Source organism: Cynocephalus volans, chromosome 5 (assembly GCF_027409185.1).
Source record: "Cynocephalus volans isolate mCynVol1 chromosome 5, mCynVol1.pri, whole genome shotgun sequence".
Classification (NCBI taxonomy): domain Eukaryota; kingdom Metazoa; phylum Chordata; class Mammalia; order Dermoptera; family Cynocephalidae; genus Cynocephalus; species Cynocephalus volans.
Window position 1 is genome coordinate 121,916,848 of NC_084464.1, and position 25,749 is coordinate 121,942,596.

Here is a 25,749-nt window from a genome sequence, read left to right on the forward strand (position 1 = left end):
GATCTGGACAGGAAGGGATTGTCCTGTGCTGTACACTTTAAAGTGCCCCTACATTGCAAAGAAAAAACACCTAAAGACATTCTTATTCATCTCATAATCTTTTTGTTTGTTTGTTTGTTTTAATTACTGTTTACTAGATTGAGAAGATCACTCGAGCTGAACTGATTCCCCAGGTCAGAGAATGCGAGGATGAGTGCTTCAATACAGGGGTGGGAGGTAAGGGAGGAAAATCACATCTGACTTGGAAAACAGGAGTTCATGTAAAGTGGATCCACAAAATCATCAAATGATGCATGTCTTGGCAGACTAGATTCTTCCAACAACTAGACAACTGTGGTCCTCCTCCCTTGTGCTTTAATGGTCCAGTTTGGAGAGGCATTTAGATACCTGGAAATTCTGAGCTGGAAAAGGGAAGCAAGTGGATGGTAAACACAATAACCCTGGTTCCCTGGAAAGTGTGTTTGTCTCTGCCCCTAGCCCCAATTCAGGTGGGTTTAATCACTGTCCAGGAGACCTGGGTCAGAGCCAGCTTTTGCCCTGTCCTCTCCCAGCAGATCCAACTCACTCAGACTCACAGGCAGCAAGAAAGAGAGCTTTTGGCTCTGGATGGGAAGGGCCATCACCAGAGAGTAGGCTGGGGGTCCTGGGTGAGAATATGGACAGGACCATGGACTTTGGTTAATTTATAACTTCTAAATATTTAGACATCTGATACAGTAGTATCCTCTGTACTTTTGCCCTGCACATGCATGAGCAAATTCTGCATTCTGTGGGCATAACTATGCATATTTTGCAGTTTATCTTTGTCCACACTGCTGTATTTTTCAAACATTCTGATTTCCTGTTTTTATTTTGTCCAAATTAATGAGTAATCTTCTATTTTTGATTCTAATAACTTATCCCAGCCAACCTTAAAATTTTCCCCACCAAAAAACTAAAATAAAATAAAACATTAACTGTGCCCTTGGCAGTGTCCTGCTCTACGTGAAAGCCACTAGCCTCTGGAAGTGCCTTTGAATTACTGGAGCTGCTGAGGAAAGCTCAGCAGGACATTCCTAAGCTGCTTAAACTCCACTCCCCTGTAGGTATTAAACATGTATAGAAAAGTCGCAGGCAAGGGATCTTTGTGAGCTGTAGGGTAAGAGCTGGCAGCCTCAATGTCACCAGCGGGGTTTGACTGAGCACTTCAGCCACAGCCTTTCCATCCATTTTCATAGTAAATCTTATAGCCACTTACAATTCCCTCAACTTAGAAGACCTGCTGGCTCAGACTGTACTTTGGTGATAGTATACTACTGTTTTATCCTTTTTTCCTTGCCATGTCTTTTAGATATTTATTGTATTTCTACTTATTTAATCTTTTTATAATAAAATGGCCGGCAGGAATCAACATTTAAAGCACTGTAATATGAGGACATATCAGTGTACTGGGATCCCAACAGAGAGATTAAACTTGAATTATCTTAGGAGAGAATTTTTGTCAAAATCCTGGCTGAGAGAAGAAATAGTTCCCTTTTATTCAGCGAGGCAAGGCAGGTGGCTATTTAACATTCTTCCATCAAATTAGAACAAGAACATAGCCAACCTATCATTTATCAGCTTAATTTCTATTAAAAACTCTTCTACTGGTTAATATTTTTAATGCTATGCCCCAAATAGGAAATAGATAAATTAAAAAGTCTGTGTTTTCTCTATGAATATGTTTGTAGATCAAGAAAAACAATCTCGTGAAAAAATGGAATAAGAATTTTCATATCTTTTTGTTTTAAATTCCAAGAAGCTCAGAAAAAGATTTAAATTTAAATATGTATGATTGTATTAACTCACATGGTGGGTGCATTTACTTTTCCCTCTACATGTTCAGCATATTTATTGATTTTAAATTATTTTATATTGTCTACATGCCTTTACTGATAAAATAAATCACATTACATTTGAAGGCATATGGGCTATAAATATTTAAATTATGTGAAACTACTTTGAATAATAATTAATTTATTAAAGTTATGTTTTATGTTTATTTTCCATTCATTTATTTCTTGTGTTACTCATAATAAACCTGTCAGGAAGATGTGTTTACAGGTAAAATCAGGTTCAGTGAGTTTAAATGAATTGCCCCAGATCACTCAATAATAGCAGATAATGAAAATTTTAACATCTAGTTTTCTCCAAATCTTGATTTCAAATAACAGCAGTAATAAAATAAATTTAAAATAGAAAATGAAGACTTAGTTTTAGAATAAAATTTACTCTGTGGCAAAAAACAAACAAACAAAAAAAACTAAGAGATCAAGTTCTCTCCATTTTTCCCAAGTTTTGAAAGCCTAACAAAATTCAATTCAATGACTGTATAAATTGCTTTATTTAGTATTTTATTAGTCCAACTAACAAAATAGAATTAACATGTATATCTTGGCTCTAGATAATAAAACTAATTATTTTCATTATTAAATGCATGGTTTTAAAAAGGAACAGACTTTAAACTTTGTTTTTTTCTGAAGAAAAAAGACTAAAGACTTGCATAATACATTGTATACCATATGTATTTATGTGTGGTAAACAAAAAGAATTATCCTACATAATGGAGTTGCTTCTAAATACTTGGATCAATAAAGGCAACCAAGACATGGTCATTATTTTCTTTCATAAAGTAGCTAACACTCCTGATGTTAAACATAGTCCCAATTCCTAACAGTTACAGATGGCTGATTCTTACTGAGACAAGTGAAGATCCTTTCTTCTCTAGAATAAAACTGACTTTTTTTCCCTTCAGCATTTTCTAATTCAAAGCAAGTCATGCTGTTTACATTTCCATATTACATCTTAAATGAGATGAAAGAGGATTTATTTTTTGTTACCTTTTTATGAAACCATATTTACAATTCAGTCAATTGTAAATACATCCTCACTAACCAGTTATATTTGTGTAAATTTTAGTAATAATCTGAAAAAAATCATAAAATTTTTCAAAAGTCTGATGTATCTAGTAATCCTAGGCATCTTACATTTTTCTTTTTGTCTTTAAAAAAAAAATTCTAAGGGGTTTATAAGTTGAAAACATTCTGCATCATGGCTATCCAAATAGCATTTAGCCAGATCCTTTCATATAACTTATAAATACTTTTCAAACTCTTTAGCTGTGTGTATTTTGGCTTGAAGTAATATAATAAACGTGGAATTCTCAAAAAACCCATTCTATTATACACATAATTTTGACTTGCAAAATAGTATATACTTTCGCAGTATCATAACATGAGCATCATTACTGACCATGTTTCAAATATTTTAGTTGTACACATTTGAATGAAGATGAAAGTATCAGATAATTTATTTTGCCTTAGATACTGGAATCCAAGCATCTCTAAGAGAGGATGAAAAAACCTGATGCTGTTAAAATCCAACAATTATGTTTCTGCTGTGTGTCACTCACTTTCCCACCTGTACAGATTGTTAGTTGCAAGGGCCTGTGTCTGGCTACTGCAAGGCTAAGGCTGATGTCACGAATCCTACTCACAGCCCCAGTTGTCTAGCTCTTAATGCTGTTCGTGATGCCAACTGTAAAGCTAGGCGACCACGCTAGCTGTCGTGGCTCTTTTACCTGCTGATAATCCTGCACCGACTGGGCCAATGTTTGAGCTAAGGCTGGGTCTGGAGCTCCTAGACCCCTCAAGCCCATTCACAGACTGGGTCACAAGCCCTTCACATGACAGGCTGGGTCACCAGACCCCTCCACGCAGGTAACCGGCCACACCGTCCTTGGGAGCTGCAGGTTTAGAAAAACATGGCTGTGCAGGGTAGGCACCCTAGGCGGTAAAGCACTAGCCAAAGCAGTGCCACTGTGCAGGCACACCTACTCCATCCACACACACAATGTTTACCAAATGACCCTGAACCGGCTGGAGGTGAGGGGAGCCTGACCAAATTGTTCCATTTTCCCAAAAGCAAGTCCTAGGCAAATAGAAAAATGGTTGTTTTTTATGTCAGTTGCCCTCCCATGTGCCCTCACAGGCTGCCCCATTATCTCGATCCTACCTCAGCTGTACAATTCTGCACTTGTGTTTGCTAACATGTGTTGGAACTTCCATGTCCTACAGCACACATTCACTGTCTAAGAAGTCAGCTAGTGAATTAGCTTAATCCACTAGATTTTACTAGAGTCATTTGAAGAACTGCTCTCATGAATTGTACCTAGAGAAGCAATACACTTTTCGTTTTAACTTGGTCTCATAGAAATACACTCCTTGTATTTAACATTTAGTGACAACTGAAGATTTCAGCAACCTTAAAGAAAGTTTGACTCTGGGTCTTGCATGAGAGCTCAACTTTGTTATTCTGTACTTTCTTTTCAGTCTTCACAAAAACATCTCACAAAAAGCTGCAAATTCTAAGGCAGATTTATTTGCATATGTACAAGCTGTTGTTGATGTGTCTAAACCGTAAAACAAGTCAATAAAGTGAGCCTCAATTTGGTTACTTCCTTAAGGTAAAACACCATTTAATTCATCTCTGTAACCTTGGCACCTAGCATAACACCTGAGGCATAGTGGATGCTCAATAAATTTTTGTTGAATGAAATATACAAATGAACAAATGGATACATAAAAACAAATGAATGCATTATATTCCATAGGATTGAAAAGTATGTCTGTGCTCTCCAAGATATCCAATCATTTACATTAGTAGGGACTATAATTTACGTACAGCTGAAAGGAATTTAAATTTGACCTTAATTAAAAGGCATTGATCATGCTTATTTTTTGGATGAGATACAGTCCTTTAAATTTCATAACCTTTTGACAAGATCATCAGAAATGGTGAGATGTTTAATCACCTTTGATAGAATGTAATAAATATTTTGCCAATTATCTACCCTTGACACAAGGCTTACATCATTCGGGAAATAAAACAATTTTGTGTAAATATATATGTACATACATACATATGCATATACATTCAAATTCTTTATACATACTTATGCATCTACATTCAAAATGTACATTTGATAATACATATATATTCTACTTAGTCACTGAGTAATTTGGAGAAAATAAAATGAAATATTATTATCTCTTACCGGTTTTAAAGAACCGCATATTATAACAATAGGATACTATAGCATAATTTCTCTCTTTTTATAATTATTCTCTTTTTACAGATGAAGAAACAAGAGTTTGAGTGGGTAAATGATTTCCTCAGCGATACTCAGTTAAATAACAGAATTCAATATAGTCCCAATTATTCTGACTCCCAAATCAATGTGCTCTTAATCAAAAGATAATAAATCCTAACTTTATAATAGAGTTCTAAAATTATTATAGAAAATAATTTTGTTTTTCTCTTAAACACAAAATCCACAAAATCTCAACATCCTAGGCTCATAATAGAGCCCAAGTATAGCAATGTTGAGTTAATTACACTAAAATTGTACCATTCCATATAGTCATTAATTTATTCATTCAGTAATCACTTATTGACCACCTACCTTGAGCTAGGCGCTTGATACAGAAATGAATATGAAACTGTCTGTTGCTTTGAAGATCTCATAGTTGAATAAGATGGACAGATATATCAATAGATAAATCAGAGCAAGGTCATAAGTGATAAATATGTATGAGCAAGGAACGGTGGGAAAAAAAAAATCTTCATAATTCAGAGATGCTTTGCTTTTATAGAACTTACCTGTAGCTGGCCAAATTAGTTTTTCATATTGTCAAGTCTGTCCAAGAATAATAACCCTAACTTCAAAGAGTTTGGGGCCAGCAACAAAGTTAAAGGGAAGAATCTCCAAGAGACCAACCTCACTTCTGACACAAAATGCAAGTTCAGTAGTTTACCAAAACCACCGTCAAGGTTGATAATTTCCTAGAAATCCTTACAGAACTCAGTGAAACCCATTATGCTCATGGTTATGTTTATTACAGGGAAGAGATACAAATTAGGCCCAGCCAAATGAAGAGATGTATATGCCAGAGTCTGAGAGGTTACAAACATGAAGCTTCTATTGTCCCCAGGATACCCCTTTTGCATCAATGGGTGATAATACTCATATGTATGTAATAATGCAAACTCGGGAAGCTCACTGAAGCTTAGGTATCCAGATATTTTACTGAAGCTTCATTGTGTAGACATGACTGATTGATTCTTTTGGTTGGACTCAATCTCCAGCACCTACCAGGAGGTGAGGCTAATCTCACATGGCCCAAAGCTCCAAGACTCTAATCACACATTTGGTCTTTCTAGCATGGGAAGCCCCCTAACAGAAACTATTTAGTATTCTGGCCAACCCCCAGTCATCTACTTAGCATTAACTACTAAGTGTCATCTTATCTTGAATAAGGAAGACATACCTATAACTTGGGAAATTCCAGGTTTTAAGAGGTTACCTCCCAGGAGCTAAAGAAAAAGGCAAACTCTTTCTTTGGACAAGGTCAAGTTCCTTACAAATAGAACTATATGTAATTTATAGATAATCCAAAATATTTTTTATTCTATAATCTGTCAAATCTAATATCTAATTTAAAATTTCTAAATTTTTAAATTGCATGGCTGGCCAGTTAGCTCAGCTGGTTGAGCATGGTGCTGATAACACCAAGGTCAAAGTTTCTATCCCTGTACCAGCCAGCTACCCCTCCCCCCCCCAAAAAAAGAGAAAATTGCAATGCAGGAAAGTCATACTAAGGAAATGGATTTCTTAAAGTCTAAATATTCAACACCTGAAAAATTGTATGAAATATTAAATTCATTTACTATCTCCTTTGGTCAAGACACACACTATGAGAGATTCATATAGATGACACTCTCTACCTCAAACAGTATACATTGTACTTATGAAACATGCAAACATAACTAACCACAGTACAAAAAGAGAACATTAAGGGCTGTGGTATAAGTGCAAAGGGCTATGGGAGAAAAATACAGAAGAAAGGATTACCTTGAGGTAATGGCACGTAGGTTGTTGAACTTCAAGTATGGCTTACCCAAGTAATAATATAGTGAAGGAAACATGCCACATCATGGAATATGAATACAGTTATGTGTCACTTTGACAGGAATAAGTTGTAAGAAATGCATTGTTTCGTGATTTTGTCATTGCGCAAACATCATAGAGTGTACTTATACAAACCTAGATGGTATGGCCTGCTACACACCTCAGCTATACGGTATAGCCTATTGCTCCTAGGCTATAAATCTTTACAATATGTTACTGTACTGAATACTATAGGCAATTGCAACACAATGGTATGTATTTGTGTATCTAAACATATCTAAATGTACAAAAGGTACAATACAAATACAATATTACATATTATTTGGTTTTCAAATTTCCATTTTTCCAGTGGTTAATCTATACACAAGGTATTTCATTTTTATATCTATCTCCACCTTGAATTGCCAGTTAAGCCAAAATTAAAATAGTTTAATTTTGTGCTTATGCTTAGGTCCTTATTTTCTACTGTGAGTGAGAAAAAATTGAATCACAAATCCAAATTCTTTTAGACAACATACAAGGTAAATAACTAGTGGGAGAAAAATGGAGGTTGGAATTACTTTTCTAAGAGGAAGTTTGGGTTGATAGTAAGATTTATGGTAATTTTTTAATTATTTAAATATTGTAAAACATGAAGTACATTCCAAAAATCACATGAACTCACTTGTCAGTCATAAATTGAAGAGTTTAGGCACACCAGCAGCCTGTTTTTCTTATTTCCCTTCTTCGTTCATTCTTCTGTACTACTCAGGAAAAGCAGTTACACAGGCAGCATTTACAGGTCAGGGGCATATGGCTTTCTACTCAATAGACTAATTTATTAATGGCTATTTATATTTATTTTTTAAATGTCTTGACATTTCCTATCTATTTTCTGCTGCCTAGTACCTATGTGTGAGAGCTTCATAAACAGTACTTGAGAATTATATAAAAAAGAAATCTCTTTAAGGAAGGGTATCTGAAAGGAAATATCCAGAACGAAGACAGTCAAGTAAACAAGTATATCTAACATATTTTGAAGCCACGTGGAAATGAAAAGGAGTCAGGATGACTTGCATTAAATAAATAATATTGACTTCACTTTCCTGCTAACTGATAAATTATGGTGCTAAGGCAAATTATGATATTTGGTAAAGCTATTACTGCCAGTGCCATATGAAACATATTACAAATCTCCGGCTGCAGTCCTCTGTTATTACAAATATCACCTAGATTTTGTAATGACAGAAGAGTCAAAACAGGTTATATGAATTCAAGTGATATGCTCACAGGCTTCATAAATTTGCAGAACACAAAACACTTTAGTGTGTATCACCTTACTTAGCATTCACACAGACCCCTGAAGTAGAAGGGGCAAAATAATATTATTCCTCCTTTGATAGAAAGACATCTGGGAAAGTTCAAGTGATTTGATGATAAATGACATGTTAATCAATGCCAAAGACAAAGGATTCCTATGTCCAGATACAGTTACCTTTCCTCTCTCCCATCCCCAGTCCCTCATAAATAACTAAGACAATGGGCTGCCTGATCATTTTCTTAGGTCCCAAATTCTGGACTCTGTAAAGGAAGCTTACCTTTGTAAGTGGTCATGTTAGACAGCATCAGACAGACATGGATTTAACCTCTGGCACTGTCCCTTAACAGTTGTGCAATTTTAGCAAGTTGTTTGATCTCTCTGAGCCTCATTTTTTGTTGATTGAACTTTAAAAGGATTGCCTTTGGAGAATTTTTGTGATGATTAGAGAAAGCATACACACACACACACACACGCACACGCACACGCACACACACACACGCACACGCACACGCACACGCACACACACACACACACACACACACACACACACATATGCATGTTGGTTTTCAATAAATGCTCTTATTATCCATTTCTGATAATTAATGCTCTGAACAACCAAAGAAAGTAAATGATATTTTCGTAATTTTAGTGAAATAGACATAAAGCTCAGAAATTTCAAAAACCTTGCTCAAGATTACACTCCTAGTCAGTGGTGGAACCAAAGTGCCAATCCACATATTTATTACTTCAAGTCTCCTATTTTTTAAAACATGGAAATTACAGTCATTATTATTAAAATATGGGGGCCAAGAATAACTAAGAAGCAAATTGGACTTGCTTATTAATTAGATCCCTTTTTCTGAGTTTAAAAGCAATTGTTAAATAAAGGAAACATTGACAGAAAATTATATTTTTTCATGGTGCTGAGTTGTCTCACAGATTACATAAAGTTTAAAAGAAGAAAAATGTAACTTCACCTTGGAAGAACAGAGTTGATAACAGCTTAACTGTGTGATTTATCTCAATGGACCACTAAGAGTCAGACAACCAGACATTATATGGCCCCTACTGACACAGTGTCACATATAAAATAGTATTCTTGCCAAAAATGTTTAATCTTTAGTGGTTCCTGAGTAATTTTGCCAATAAAAGTCTCAGCAAGCCTTTTATAAAAATTGCTAAGTTGATCTTAAAAGTTACCCAGAAAAGCTAAGGACCTAGTATGGCCAAAACAATCTTGAAAACGAAGAGAAAAGTTGGAAGACTTACTCTATTTGATTTCAAGGTTTTTTATAAAGCTGCTTTTTTTAAGGCATTGCAGTATCAGCATATAGATAGGGAAAAAGATCAATCAGATAGAGAGCCCAGAAAGACCTTTGTGTATATAGATGACTGAATTTTGAAAATGCTGTGGAAGCAGTTCACTGGAATTATCTTTTCAATAAATGATTATGGAACAATTGGATATCCATATGCAAAAATATAATAACAACTTGGATCCATACCTTACACCATTTTAAAAACATAACTGTAAATGAATAATAGTTGTGAATGTTAAACTTAAAACTGTAAAACTACTAGAAGAAAAATAGTACAAAATCTTTATAACAAGGTTAAGAAAAGGTAGATATGATACTGAAAGCACATCCGTAATAGAAGAAATAAAAGATAAATTAGATTTCTGCAAAGTTAAAAATGTTGCTCCTCAAAAGACATTGTTAAATTTAAAAAAAAAAACACATAAACAGAAAAAAATATTTGCAGATCATATATGTTATGGAATTTGTATCTAGACTATATAAAGAACTCTTAAAGCTCCATAAGAAAATGAACAGCCCAATTAAAAGTGAGCAAGATTCGTAAGATAAGCCTCAAGTCAAGATTGAGACAAACTGTATTTGCAGTTGTTTTTGTTTTGTTTTATTTTGAAAGATCACTTAAAAAAAAAAAAAAAAAGATCACCCAGGGCAAGGATGTATTTTTCCTCTATCTTACTGCCAGTAACAACGATCAACCAACATTCCTTACCTCAGTAAATGTGTCCCTTCTACCAGAAGCATTGGCTCAAAAATAATCATTATTTTGTTTGCTTCCCTTTTCCTTCACTGCTAGATTCACTTAGTCACCAAATTCCGCTACATATATTATCAAGCACTCTCTCATATTTGTATTCTGCTGCCCATATTTCCACTATCATTGCACAGCTCCTGAACCATAGCATCTTCTTTTAACCTATGGTTTCTCCCCACTACAATACTCTTGACCAATTGCAACAAGATTAGTTTTCTAAAATAGATAGGTCATCATGTAATTAATCCCTGTCCCTGATATTTCAGGTTGTCTTCAATGTAAAGGGAACAAAACCATTGGCCTTGCATTTAAACTCTTTCGTAAATTTCTATTTACCCTTCCGATTTTATTTTCTATAGCACCTCACTTATGGGATGTATGTCTTAGCCGCATGAGTCCCCTTGCTGTTCCCTGAATATCTTTCACTCTTCTACATGGATCTTTCACTCAAGCTGTCCAGCTCTTTCTTATTAAATCATCTATATCTTCAATCAATTATTCCCTTAAATTCCAGTTCAGACTTCAGCTTTTATTCTCAAATAAGCTTTTTCACATTTCCTCTGTTGAAATTAATCTTTCCTTCACTGATGGTACTATGTAATGGTTACTATTATATGTTAATATAGGTGTCACTTCCCTACTGAGTTCTGAATTCCCAGAGTTTGGGAATCTTATCTTTTTTAAGCTCTACACATTCTCCAAATACTCAAATACTTAATACTAAACTTAGTAAATATTAAATACTACATATACATGGGGTAAATGCACTAATAAGGAAAACTGGATCAATAGTATCCTATTTCTGCTCACCTATTATTGCCAGAGTAAGATAAATCCTCGTTCTAACAAAAGGCTCTGGAAATGGACAGAACAACTTAGGAGCAATTTAGACCACATCACATGCCCTCACTTTTGAAACTTCTAAAGAACAGAAATGCTATTATTAGCAAACATTTATAATATGTGTGATATCTTTAGTGTTTTAATTTTATCTTTGGGAAGTTAAGAAAATATTTCAATAAAAATTATTTTATGACTCAGTTTTAACTCTAAGGATGTTGCATTAGAGTAAAATCTTATTTTCGCAAAGCATAGTTGCTCTTGGTTAATAGTTTTCTCTAATTATACAAATTTTTATTAAAGAATCAACATTTTAAAATAATATATTGCATTATTAGTTGAACACCACCGTACTTGTAATTTGAGGGCAGAAAAAAATTCAAGCATGAGCACAAGATATCTTGCTGTGGTTTTGCCTTTGTCCAGACAACAACTTGGTCTACCAGAACACAGGCTGCATGCCGGCTGAGCAGGAGGAGCCAGAGTGAAATTTTCAGATCAGGCACCTCATGGAATTGCAAAATGTTTTGAAATTTATTTTTTCTGACAGGCTCAATCCAAAACATCTGCACATAGGATTTTCAGTGCAGTCACAGATATAGATAACTGGATGAGTGGAGCTGTCATGAACATGAGAAAAAAATGATCTCTTTAAAAGTAAAAATGACCTAAGATCATCACATATCCCTTAACCTGTCTTCACTCTAATATGGTATCTCCAGATCATCAGGCATTGTTGTGTCCTGACTGCACTGCCCATAGTTTATATGAATGTGGATAATCTTTTTTTCATAAAAGAAGAGGCATTTTTTATTCACTCGCAAATTGGAATGCTCAAACTGTCTCCCTCTGGGTCATTTTTTTTAAATCAGTTGCCTTCAATAATCTCTCTGAGAACCAAAATGCAATCGAATCCAAGATTATTGTATTCTGGTGCTCCTAAATATTTCTCTTGAGGGAGTGAGAGAGATATTTATGAGGAAAAATAGAACACTTGTTTTTTGAATGGTGTGACAGTTGATGTATCATCTTCAAAGCTGTGCACAAACAAGTGGCACTATAAGGTTATAAATACTGAAGGGAGATCATCATTACTCTTATAATGAGAATAATCACTCAGTTAAACACCAGTAAAGAACACCATTAGATTTAGAAGCACTTTGCTATATTTTCATACAATAGATTCTTTCTATTGTAAAGTTATAAAGGAACCCAATTTGTAAAGAAGTATTTTCACTAATAGAACCATTTCTTTATGGTCTACTGATATAGTGCCATAATTTTGTCATCATAAAGCAGACGATTGTGTTAATGTGGTGATTCTGTCAGCATAATGGGAAGAGAAAATGCTAAGATGGCAGTATAATTGGATGAAATTTTCACAAGTAATAGACCTCCCATCTCTCTTTCAGAGGCTATGTTTATTAGAAATGTAAATTATAAATATGCCCTGTAAACTTCACACGTTGTTATCACTTCACATCAATAATACATTGATGACAAAATGTTTACAGAAATTACAGAGTTAAAAAGTGATTTAAAATTATCTAATGATAGAAATGTTATTTCTATCTAATCCAGTTCTCACTTTCCTTTTTTTCATGAAATGTGTTTAACATAGTTATGCTAGAAGTTATACATGAATGCAGTGGGATATTTGTAAATTGTAAAGTAAGTTTATACAATCCCATACCTCTAGTGTCAACGGCAAATCACATTTAACCAGATAATTTTTCTCTACAGCTATCTCTCTGGGTAATGACTTTGTGTCTCTAGTGGAGTCTATGAAAAATAATTAGCGTGCTGAACTACTATTACGTGGAATCGCATCACCTGATTTCTGAGTTAGACAATCCTGCCTTCTTCCTTTTGGCATCTGTACATTGCACAGTAAAAACATCAAATTCTCATGAGACAAGAACCTCACATCAGAGGTGTTGTAAGCCATTTTGGAAAAATATAAATAAAAAAGAGGAAATACAGGTAGATTGGAGTTTTAGTATGAACAATGTGGCTGTATATGCAGTAGTTGTGATAACTTGTATACTATTCAAGCAGAATTCCCTGTAGGTTACTGAAAGTTTCAGCGTCTAAAAGCTCTAATGTACATTTGATCAATTTCATTTTATCACCAGGAGAGAAGCTGTCAAACTGCCATTAAACTGAGTTTCTCTCTACTCTAAAGTACAAAAAGCAACACTGAATTTTTTTTAAAAAATCAGGCAAAGTTTCTCCCCCACTCATAGAATAAAAATTATGTGATGGATATACTTCCAAGAAAAAGTAATCCTAATCAGGAAGCACAATACATACATATAACTGATATTTATGTAACAAATATTTTATAACTGATAATATATAACTGATTTTTTTTGTCTTGCAAAAATATTGCATGCACACGTGTATTTGTGTGCACATGAAGTGTTTATCATCATCAAATCACCAAGGAAGTATTTAAATACATTTATCTTAACATATTCAAAAATAGGAGAGTTTTGCTGAGAAGAATGTAGTGTCATAAAGTACTTGCCAGTGCATTTTAATGTCTGATGAGACCAATCTTGGGAATACACTAGCCTCTATGAAGAACAAGCAAAATCATCAGTTTATTAAACATAAGTGATTTGCTTTAGAAAACTAGAAACTAGGTAAGTCAATTATAATATACCTATTATTTTTTTTCTATTTAAAAAAGGGATAGATGTTTTGTCATTGAATTTTTTTCTTAATTTAGTTGCCCTATAGAATTTATTCCCTCATGCTTTCCTCAAGGAGAAATGTCAAGATAATTGCAATTTAAATGAAATAGGTTATACTTAGTTGTGGGAAAGTAACTATTTATATACTGTATGTTAATTGTTAATAGCTTTAATAGCTATGATATTAGGTTTTTTGCTTTCTTTTGGTTTGAGAGATGATTTCAAATACACTTCTAACAAATTAGAACCTGATAAGTCAATTTCTAGGCACCTCTTAAATTAACAAATGAATATATATGTTAACATTATTTCCATCCCATTTAATAAATGGTTGTTTAGAATATGAATTTTGTTTATTAATAAAAAAAGCAAAACAAATTTTAAAAAATCCCAGACACATGTTCTAAATAGAAAATCTAGATTTGATCATGTTAATATGGGACTCTTTTATCAGTCTAGAAGAATTTGTCTTAATACATTTCCTCATAAAGATGCAACATAAAAAATAAAGATAGTACAATATTTATAGTTACATCCTTCAGCGATGTATAATTTTGAACAATTCAAAGTATTAGAGTAACCAAAAGTTTTTTAACTAAAATTCAGAAGAATTGTGAACTTTTATAACATCAGTTTGGTAGTAATTACTTAATTCAACAAATCTCTATTAAGCACCCATCATGTGTCATGGCTGTATCCTATATGCTGGTGATATAGTTGTGAAAAAGACAGGTAACAAGTACATTAATGTGTAAATTCATACTTATAAATAGGAACAAACAAGTGAATAAGTAAATCCAGAAAATTGTTCCTACTTTGAGAAAAATTAAACAGGGAAATAGAGCAGGGAAAGCTGAATTGAGGTGGCTATGTTCACCAGCATGCTCAGCAAAAGGCTTCTCTGAGACCAAAGATAGGAACAATGAGAACCAGCCAGGTAAGTGTCTGCTGGGAGAGTATTCCAGGTAGGGAACTCTTCACATTGAAAACAAATAAAGCCAAATGTAAACTCAGTTTCACAGGAAGGAATAGAGTGCACCAGAAACGGTAAATATATATGTAAGTACAAAAGATAAATTCTTGATTTATTTAAAATAATTATGAATTTAAGTAAAAAATATATAACTTTATACTATGAGGTTTGTAGATGTATTAGGGGACTTCAAAAGTTTGTGGAAAAACAGAATAAAAAGATGAAAGTAAAAAATAAATCTTTATTTCTCGACATAATCGCCATCAAATTCAAGACATTTTTGTAAGGAATGATATCAGCAATTTAGTTCATTCATAAAGAACTGAGGGTCCTTGGAATTTAACGATGTCAATGCAATCTTTTAACATTATAAACTGAAGAAAACTGAGTGTCCTTTAAAGTTTTTTTTTGAGATTAGGACACAAAGTAAGTCAGAAGGATTCAAATCACAACTGTAAGGTGGCTGCATAATGATGTACCATTGGAACTCTTACAAAACTGCCCTTCTTTAGTGAGAGAAATGAGCAGGAGCACCATTATGGTGGAGAAGGACTCTCTGGTGAAGTTTTCCCAGATGGTTTTTGCTAAAGCTTTGGCTAACTCTCTTAAAACACTCTCATAACAAGCAAATACTATTGTTTTTACCCTTCTAGAAAGTCAATGAGCAAAATGCCTTGAGCATCCTATAAAACCATGGCCATGAACTTTGCTCTTCACCAGTCCACTTTTGCTTTGACTGGACCATTCCCACCTCTTGATAGCCATTGCTTCGATTGAACTTTGTCTTCAAGATCATATTGATAAAGTCAAGTATCACCTCCTGTTACAATTCTTCAAAGACATGCTTCAGGATCTTGGTCCCACTTGTTTAAAATTTCCATGGAAAGCTCTGCTCTTGTCTGAAGCCAATCTAGGTGCAATGCCTTTGGCACCCATCAAGTGGAAAATTTGCTCAACTGTAATTTTTTACTCAGAATTAAGTAAGTTAATTGGTCAGTAAGCTGAACCAATTAAGATGCCTATGGTGTTGGCTATTGTCTCTGCTCTTCAGTTACGGCATGAACAAGATTGTTTCCTTCCAAATTGGTCTGGATGATCTGCCACTGTGGCCTTCATCTTCAACATCATCTCTCCCTTCTTTAAATTATTCATTTGTAAACTGCTGATTTCTTTGGGGCATTGTCCCCATAAACTTTTTTGTAAAGCATCAACAATTTCACCATCTTTCACCCAAGCTTCACCAAAGATTTGATGTTTGTTCTTGCTACAATGTTAGCAGAATTCTTGTTGCTCTGATAGGGGTTCTTTTCAAGTTGATATCTTACCCTTCTTCATGCCTCAAACTAGATTCTGTTCAGAATATTATCATAAGTTATATGAGTTTATTTAAGTGTAAAGAAATTTTGCAATCCATGAACAGTTTTTTCATAATACCTATTTTCCATAGTTTGAAGACCTCTTGTACATTAGCTTAAAAGGAATTTAAAGAAAATTATCTAGCCACAATATTCTCAAATGTTGCATAGAGTGGTACAAAATTAAGTCTAAACAGAACTGTGAAAAGTTAAGGAAGTATCTTAGAGCAGTCACTAAAAATAATGCAAATAGGTATAGGTTAAAAAGATGATAGAGAAATTAAATCTAAAACACAACCAATTAGTCAAAAAATATATAAAGTAGGAAGAGAGGAACAAAAATTGGACAACACACAAGAAAACATAGAGAAAATGATATACTTAAGTAGAATCTACTTAACAATTGAATGTCAGAAACTAAGCTTCTTCCATCAATTTAACAAAAGGTTTTTTTTGTCATGTTTTTAGCCCAGTCATGTTTTCAGTGTCTTGGTCTCAACAGACAACTAAAGATTACTAGTTATTTGAAGGAAATCTCTACTTTTACGGATAATAACTAAAAACAAACAAAGGAACAAAAAACATCAACAAAAAGAAGAAATTTGGAGGAAATCAAGAGAATACAAGAAAGAAAATAAAACAAAAGGTAGAGAATGCATTTAAATCAGTGAAAAGAAAATTCAAGAAGCTAAAAAAAATTGTATTCAAATATTTGGAAGACAATGTTGAAGACACTCATGGAAAGCAGATGAAAAGTGTGTGTGTGTATGTTTGTGATGATTTCCATAATGAGAGTACATAGGATATTAAGAGGAGGAAATTATTCAAAAATAATTTAATACAAAAAAATTCTAAGAATTAAGGGAACAAACGTCCACATTATAAGGAATTATCACTACTTAGCCCAATAAGTATAAAAGATTCTCAACTTACAAAAAAACATGAAATTTCAAAAAAGAACAAATTCCAGAATAATATCCTAAAATCTACCAGGGAGAAAAAGAGGGGTGGAAAAGTTCACATTCCAAGTATTAGTAATCAGAATGGCAATTGATGTCATCATAGCAGCACCAAAACCTATTTTTAAAATGAAGCAATATCTTAAACATGATGGGGAGGAATACTCAGATGAATCAAGTCAAAAGGAAGAATTTTCAGATCTTCAAGGACTCAGCATAATTTCTTCTCATGCATTATTTCTCTGGAAGCAACTGAAGGAACACTTTTCCCATATTGGAGAAAAAGACAAAGGAAATTCACTGAACACTGGAGTCCATGTCTTCAGTTGTGAATCAGGTGAAGAGATCAACCACTTTAGAGAAAAGCAGAGTCAGAAGGCACCAAAAGAAACATCTCCAAGAAGGAAATAAAAAGGAGAGAAAGAAGAAAAAAGAGAAAGGCAAACTGAGATGACCTGATATATTTGACCATATCGAGAAAAATAGGTTGTTTTTACACACCAGGTAAAAACAAAAAGTTCAATAACAAAGACTGTAATCATAGTACACTAAGAGCAGTATTTTATTATATTAATAATTTAAATGTTAAATACTGATTTAAGAAGTTTCTGTAGATATGTAGATAAGAATGTGTGTGGACTGGTGAAATGTAAGAAAGCCAAATTCTTATTTTGTATTTTAAGAAGCGACAAGTAATTGTCTAAACTTGACATGTCAATACAGCACTGTAAAATAACATAGAAATGGGGAATAACATACTAGAAAAATAAAATAAAGTAATGGAAGAAATTCTGTTTAGGAAGTGTGAACTTGGGGGTTTGGGAGCAAGGAATTACTGTTTTTTATTTTAAAAACTAAAATACTATTTTTAAAGTACTTTTCTTTAACATATTTCTGTATGCTTTTCTGTTTGAATTTCTCTATAATAAAAATAAAAATTAAAACAATAAAGTACTTTTAAAAAATATGCAAATACTTTTATTTTTAAAATATTTTAAATGTTTTAAATACTTTTGTATTTGTTGAAAATATAAAATTTACCACTGTTTGATCCAGTACTTCCACTTCTAGGAATTTATCCTAAGAAGATTATTGCATATTAGTTTATAGGTAGAGATAGTGAATGTTTATCTAATTGGCTATAATGGGGAAATTTGGAGTACCACTTAAATTGCCAATAATAAAGTTTCAGTTAAATGAATTGCATGCAGCCCTCAAATATAATATTAGAAGATAATATTTAATGACATGAAATAATTTTAATATGTACATCATTTAAAATTATGACGATAGGTCTAGCATATTGGTACCACCATGAAGTCACCAATCCCAGCTGGGCACAACATAGCAAGCTTAATGTATTCTCCCTCTGATCATCATTTTCAATGTTTCAGACCTGCTCCACTCTCTACAAACCTCTGACTCCTCCCTTAATCCCTGATTCTCTGCCAACAACTTCAACTTCTGTTCCGCAAAGATAGCTGAAGAACATGAAACAAGCCTCACCACCACATTTCCCATCACCAAGTTGACAAGTTATCCTGGATCCTACCCATCCTTTTTACCTGTTACAGTGAATGGAATGCCGTCCTCTTATGGAAGGTTAATTTCTGCCATGTTATCTGCATCCCAGACCCTGTCATTTTTCTGAATCTTTACTCACCCTCTAATTGATATTTCTTCTCTTTTTGTAACTTCTCTCTAAACTCTACTGTGTCCTTCAAATAAACATTTATATGCACTCTTTTCTTCTCTTTCTTAAACAAAACACACACACACAAACATACGCATACACCTTTCTGGATGATGAAAAGAGATATTTGATAGATGTCTGAGATATGTACATGTATGCATTTTGTGCACTCCTATGCAGTTTGGTTCAGCTGGATGAAAATTTCTGTATTCATCCAGTGTTCCTTCAGGATGATATTGCACATAAGAAAATGAAAATTGAGAAATGCTTAAACTTTTTTCTAATATATCAGTCTTGGAAAAAAATTCATGTTTTCCAAACAAGCATGAATTGACTGTACAGAATTAACTGTACATTATCATTTTTCTTTTGTAGAATACCATTCTAAGTTTTTGTTTCAAACAAACACGTCAGTTAAGTTTGAAAGTTTGTGCAAACTAGGTTGATAAGAACATGTATAATGCTCCAGATTTGCATGAATTGGTTGAGTAAACTATGCTTAAGAGGAACAAAAATCAACCAACTTCACATCAAATAAAAAAACAACAAAAAGTATCTTCTGATAAATATAATACTGAACAATACATGTATATGTACATTGAGATAATGCTAAAGTCTTTCTCTGTGTTAAAGTGAATGGCTTTGAATGAAATGAAAACACTAAAAATGAAATATATAGACATACCCCAGAATCCTTCTCTTACCTTTAAGTAATGAAAAGGCTGATTTTTCATGGACACATTTTATGCAACATAAATTTAAATTGCCCAGAATCCATGCAATAGAAAATAGGTGGTGTATGACACAAAGCTCCCTCGGTTATCAACATCTTGGGGACTGAAGCTCTTCAAGCATGTTGTAAATACCTGTTTTGTGAACTACTTTCTTGCTAATACAGTGAAAATGCCAGTGTTGATACTCAGTAATGTTATGGTCTGTATTTATTGCCTCGTAAAGTTAAACTAACTATGTGTCAGCCATTCTGCTGATAGAAACTTGCCTTAATGTGGTGCTAATTCTGAAAGGGTCTCATGCCACAGCAGGATGGGGTACTAATGCAGTCACTAATTAAAAGGATAAAATTGACTTTTTACAGGTGGCTCAGAGCCCAACTTTAATTACCCTTTGGCTCCAAGGCCTCTAGTGGGGTCATTTCTGCAAGTAGTTTCTTAGGTTGCTGACAGTACCGTCTGTTCTTGACAGATTCCGAGAAAGCAAAGATGATGGTTGTACCACTTGTATTATTAAATTTCATTTTAAAATTATGAGGAGTACTTAGCTGGCTAGTTGGAAAATGATTTAACATTTCCTTGACAACCTTATATGACACAGTGCAATTTATTTATAGACTTATATGTAAAATCAATTCTATGCTATTGCATTTTCTTTCTTTAGTTGTCATCCCAAATTTACAACATCAAAGACTGACTTCAAAATACCTACTTTCAAGCCTTATCACCAGTAAATATCCAACCAATAAAAAGCCAATATGGCAATAATATTAGTAGTAAGTCTAATCATAAGAACAGACATTTACTGAGGATCTACTATGTGTGCTAGGCAATGTTTTATGTTCTTCATTTATTATGTCCTTTATATCTCTGCCAAAATCCTGTAGGGTAGGTTTCAGTATCATCCTTGTTTTAGAGATGCCACAGGGGCTCAGAGAGGTAAACTATCCCAGGCTCTCACACCAAGAAAATAACAGGGATGGCTGATATTAGTCTGTATTTTTCCTTTTCCTGAAACTCTGGCTCAGTTTTTTGTTTTGTTTTGTTTTATTTTTTTAGTTGACACATACCAATTGTACATATTTATGGGGTACAATTTATCATTTTAGTGCATGGATACACTGTATAATACCACCTCAAACATTTATCATTTGTTTGTGGTAAGAACATTCAAAATCCTCTCTTCTGGCTATTTTGAAATGTCCAGTACATTATTGTTAACTATAGTCACACCCTACTATTCAATAGAACACCAGAACTTATTCCTCCTATTTAACTGTAACTTTGTACCCATTGGCCAATCTCTCCTCATCCTCCCCCAACTGTATATTTCCCAGCCTCTGATAACTATTATTCTACTTTCCTTCTATGAGATCCACTTTTTTAGATTCCACATTGGAGTGAGATCATGCAGTATTTGTCTTCCTATGTCTAGCTTATTTCATTTAACATAATGTCCTCTAGATTAATCCATGTTGTTGCAAGTGAAAATTTCATTCTTTTTATTATTAAATAACTTTCCATTGTGCATATATCCCACATTTTCTTTATACATTCATTGGCTTATGAACACTTAGGTTGTTATTGTGATTAATTCTGCAATACACATGGGAGTGCAGGTATCTCTTTGACATAGTGATTTCAATTCCTTTGGACAAACTCCCAGTAATAAAAGTAATGAGAGAAAGAAGCAAAGAAGGAAGGAAGGGAGGGAAAGAGAGAAAGAAAAAGTACTTAGTAAAAAGGCTAAATGCCTCTTTTGTCTACCCATTAAGTAGAATGCTGTCTTCTTTGGATAAGTAATATACAACACACAATAAGTAATATGCAAAATATAATACACATTATATAATATGTAACGTATACATAATAAAATCGTATACTTCATAAAGATTAAAAATATCTATTATTTTTATTTAAATCATTATTTTAACAGAAATGAATGTTAAATTTTCTCAAGTACCTTTTCAGGATACATAAAGACAATGGTATGATTTTCTTTCTTTTTAGTTCTGTTCATAAGGTTGATTACATTAATGGATTCCCTAATACTGAGCTTTCCTTGAATTCCTATAAGTTCTGTTTGGTCACATTGCATATTTTTTTAATGTACTGTTGGAGTGTTCACTTTAGTTTGCTAATATAATATTTTAAAATTTACACTGAAATTTTTAAGAGACTGCTTTATAATTTTCTGTTAACTGCAATTTATATGAAATTTACATAGCAATGCTCTACTTCCTCCAAAAATTGAAGTTTTCCATAGTGTTTATGCTCTGGAGCACTTTAAGGGACATAATTTTTTCTGCATTTTAAAATTTTAATACAATGCTACTATGAAAGCATCTTGGCCATTTGCTTTTTGTGATGGTCTTTAAACACTTTCTGTGTCTCCTATGGAATTGGTCTTTTAAGCCTCTAGCTCAATTAGGATTTTTTTTTTTTTTTGGTCAAAAGTATATCATCTCCTATAGAATTTCAGATTTATTTTCTTATATTTACACAAACTAGCCTCTTGTTATTTTCCTTTTTACTACTCTGCTTCAAAGATTATTTCTCTCTCTCTCTTTTATTATTTCTTTTTATTAATTGGCATCATTATTGGTCTTTGCATTTGATTGACTTTTTAAAGAAAAATTAATTTTTAATTTTAATGTCTTATGCTTGATTGATTTTGCTTTCTTATTTTTTTCCGTATGTTTTCAACTGTGATTTTTATTACAGCTTTAACTTTACTGTATAGGGTCTTATGCAGTGTTTTCATTATTACTAATTTTAGAAATTATGTTTGGTTTATATTTCCTCTGTGGCCCAATATATATGTAGTACAGATCTTAAACTCTCTAACACTTTCAACTTTTTTTTCTGTTTTTTAAACTTAAGTCTCAAGTGTAGGTCATGGATTATAAATCCAAGTTCATGAAATATTTTTATAATTGATAAATGCAAATGCTCTGTCATTTTACTTATTTGTTCATTTTATTTTTATCTACAGCTCCAGTACTCATTATATTTGCAAATAACAGACACACATTCTAATACTTTCCCTGTAGTTTAATTTGTATTTGTCCCTCTAAGTTATTTAATGCCATTTTTTGTAATTTAAAATAGTGCCATTGTGCTATAGGTATCATTATGTTTCTAATATTTTACTTTTAATCATCACATAGTTTCTCACAAATTTGTGGAAATTAAACAATATTCTCCTAAATAAACAAAGGGTAAAAAGAAATATCACAGGGAAATTAGAGAGTACTTTGAGATAAAAATCAAAGCACAGCATATTAAAATTTATAGGATGCAGGGATCATGCAGTGCTTAGAAGAAAACTTATACTTGTAAACACCTATACTAAAAAATAAGAAAAATCTCTAATCAGTAATGTAAATGCCTACCTTTAGAAAACAGAAAAAGAAGAGGAAACTAAATCAAAAGCAAATATAAGTAGGAAATAACAAAGATTACAACAGAAATATATGAAATAGGGAATTTAAAAAAAAATAGAGAAAAATCAACAAAACCAAAAGTCAATTCTTTAAAAAGATCAGCAAAATTTGCAAACTTTTATCTATCTAGATAGACCACAAAAAGAGAGAGAAGACCAACATTACCAAAATCAGAAATAAAGCAAGGGAATTATTACATTGTTATTATGGTTTTTGTGGTGGTAAGATTTAGTTTCCTTCTCTTTCTCATTGGCATTTTTGTTCTACCAGCATTTTTGTTTTTGTTTTCTTTCTCATGTATTTGTGGTTGTGGTTATTATTTTTGGATCCCAGGTGCAGGACTTCCTTGAGGATTTCTTGTAGGGCTGGTTGTGTGGTGGGGAACTCCTGCAGTTTTAGTTTATCTGGAAAATACACTAATTTTTCCTCATTTCTGAAGGATAATCTTGCTGGATATTATATTCTTGGCTGGCAGTTTTTTCTATTAGTATTTTGAATATATCATCCCATTTTCTTCTGGCATGTAGAGCTTCTGTTGAGAAGTCTGCTGTTAATCTGATAGGGGCTCCCTTACAGGTGACTTAATGCTTTTCTCTTGCTTCTTTTAATATTCTCTGTCTTTGAACTTTGCCAATTTGACTATAACATGTCTTGAAGAGGATATCTTTAGGGTGAATCTGTTTGGGATCTTTCAGCCTCCTGGATCTGAAGGTCCATGTCTCTCCCTATACCTAGGAAGTTTTCTGTTATTATTTCATTGAAAAGGTTTTCCATGACTTTTTCTTTCTCCTCCCCCTCTGGAACACCCAAGATTCGAACGTTTGTGCACTTAAGGTTGTCAGCTAGCTCTTTTACATTTTCTTCGCTTTTTAAAAATTATTTTTTCATTATTTTTTTTTTTTTTTTTTGTGCAACTGGGTTATTTTGAAAAGACTGTCTTCAAGACCAGACATTCTCTGCTTGTTCTAGCTTGCTACTTGAGCTATCGGTTGTGTTTTTTATTTTATTGAGTGAATCTTTCATTTCCATGAGTTTTGCTACATTCTTTTTAAGATATTAATCTCTTTGAAAATTTCCTCCTTCATATCCTGGTTTTTGTTTTTTTTTTTCATTTCATTATGTTGTCCAACTGAGTCTTCTTGTATCTCAGTGAGTATCCTTAAGATATTTTTGGAATTCCTTTTCTGTCATTTCAAGGGTTTCCTGTTCTCTAGGGTCTAGTATTTGAGAATTACTGTATTATTTTGGTGATGTCATATTTTTGGGGGGTTTCATATTTCTGGTATCTCTACATTGATGTCTGGTCATGTGGTAGAACAGTTGCTTCTTCTATTACTCTGGAGTGGGCTTTGCAGAGGGAGACATGCTCTTCTTTTTCTGGTCTCTGCTGGTGATTTACCTTGTGTCAATGCAGTTGAGTGTCTGCTGGGCTGCCTGCTTAGTAGCTGTGGCTACTGCTCTGGCATCCACCACCTTTTTAGCAGCCATGGCTGTGATGTGCCACCCATTTGGATGTGGTGTGCCACCCATTTGGATGTGGTGTTTTTCGTGTGCTCCTTGCCTACTTCTGGTTGGAGATGCTGCCCCTGCCTCCTACCTAGGACCCCTGGGTATGCTCTCTTGTCTGCTTCTGGGTGGGGGACGTTGCCCTAGGTTCTTACCTTAGGACCCCATGTGTGCTCTCTTGCCTACTTCTGGGTAGAGGGAGCTGCCTTTTGCTCCTGCCTTAGGGTCCCAGGCATGCTCTCTTGTCTGCTTCTGAGCAAAAGGGGCTACTGTCCTCAGCTTCCGCCTTAGGACCCCAGATGGGCTCTCTTGCCTGCTTCCTGGCCTTTTATTACATTTTAGAGAGTGATCTTTGAAAGAATAGATGGTTGATGTTTAAGATAAAATGTACTATCAAACCAACAATTGTGACTACATGTTTTTTAAAACTGGAATGCTTCAAGAATTTGCATGTCATCCTTGCACAGGGGCCACGTTAATCTTCTCTGTATTGTTCCAATTTTAGTACATGTGCTGCCAAAGAGAGCATTCTCACATAGTGTTTTATACAAGTATGTTCATTGTAATATTTATAGTGACTTCACATTTATTATGTTTTTTTTTAAACCTCTTCTATTCCTTTCTGTACTGGGACTTCCTTTTGACAAGAAAAATTTAACTTGTTTATCTAGCACCAGCATACAATATGAACACAATATATATGAGAAAATAAAATTATATCATTGTTGAATATTATTATTTTAATTTATTTTACTTTCTAAAATGCAATTATTATTCAAGCAAAAACCATGATATCGTTTGCAACTCCTGGCGCAATCCCTGCACGAGGCACTTGTTTAACTGAGGCCTCAAAAGGCTAAGTGCACTTTTATAAAATTTTTAAAAATGACATGAATTAAACATAGTGTAAAGACACATTAGATTTTTCTGTTCCTAAAAAAACTAGCTTATAAGTAGTAGTAGTTAGTAGTATTATTTGTGGAACTAGTGTTTAGTCATTCCACAGTAAAAAAATTCCTTCCTTATAGCTAAATAAAATCTTTATCACTTTTGTTTCAAAATATAAAATGAAGTAAAATATATTGTGCTAGGTTTATGATTTATCAGTGAAAATTTGTGAGAATCTTTGCCAAAGTACTCAGTGATTCTTAAAACTAGCGTGTCAGTTATGAAATGGAAAAAATATATA

At 33.4% G+C, this 25,749-nt stretch overlaps 1 non-coding gene across 1 annotated transcript; it reads right to left on the reverse strand.

Annotated features, from left to right (window-relative positions):
• Positions 1 to 24,982: 24,982 nt before the first annotated feature.
• LOC134379336 (U6 spliceosomal RNA) lies at positions 24,983 to 25,089 on the reverse strand. Its single transcript, XR_010023740.1, has one exon. It is a non-coding gene; the product is annotated as a U6 spliceosomal RNA (small nuclear RNA).
• Positions 25,090 to 25,749: the final 660 nt, after the last annotated feature.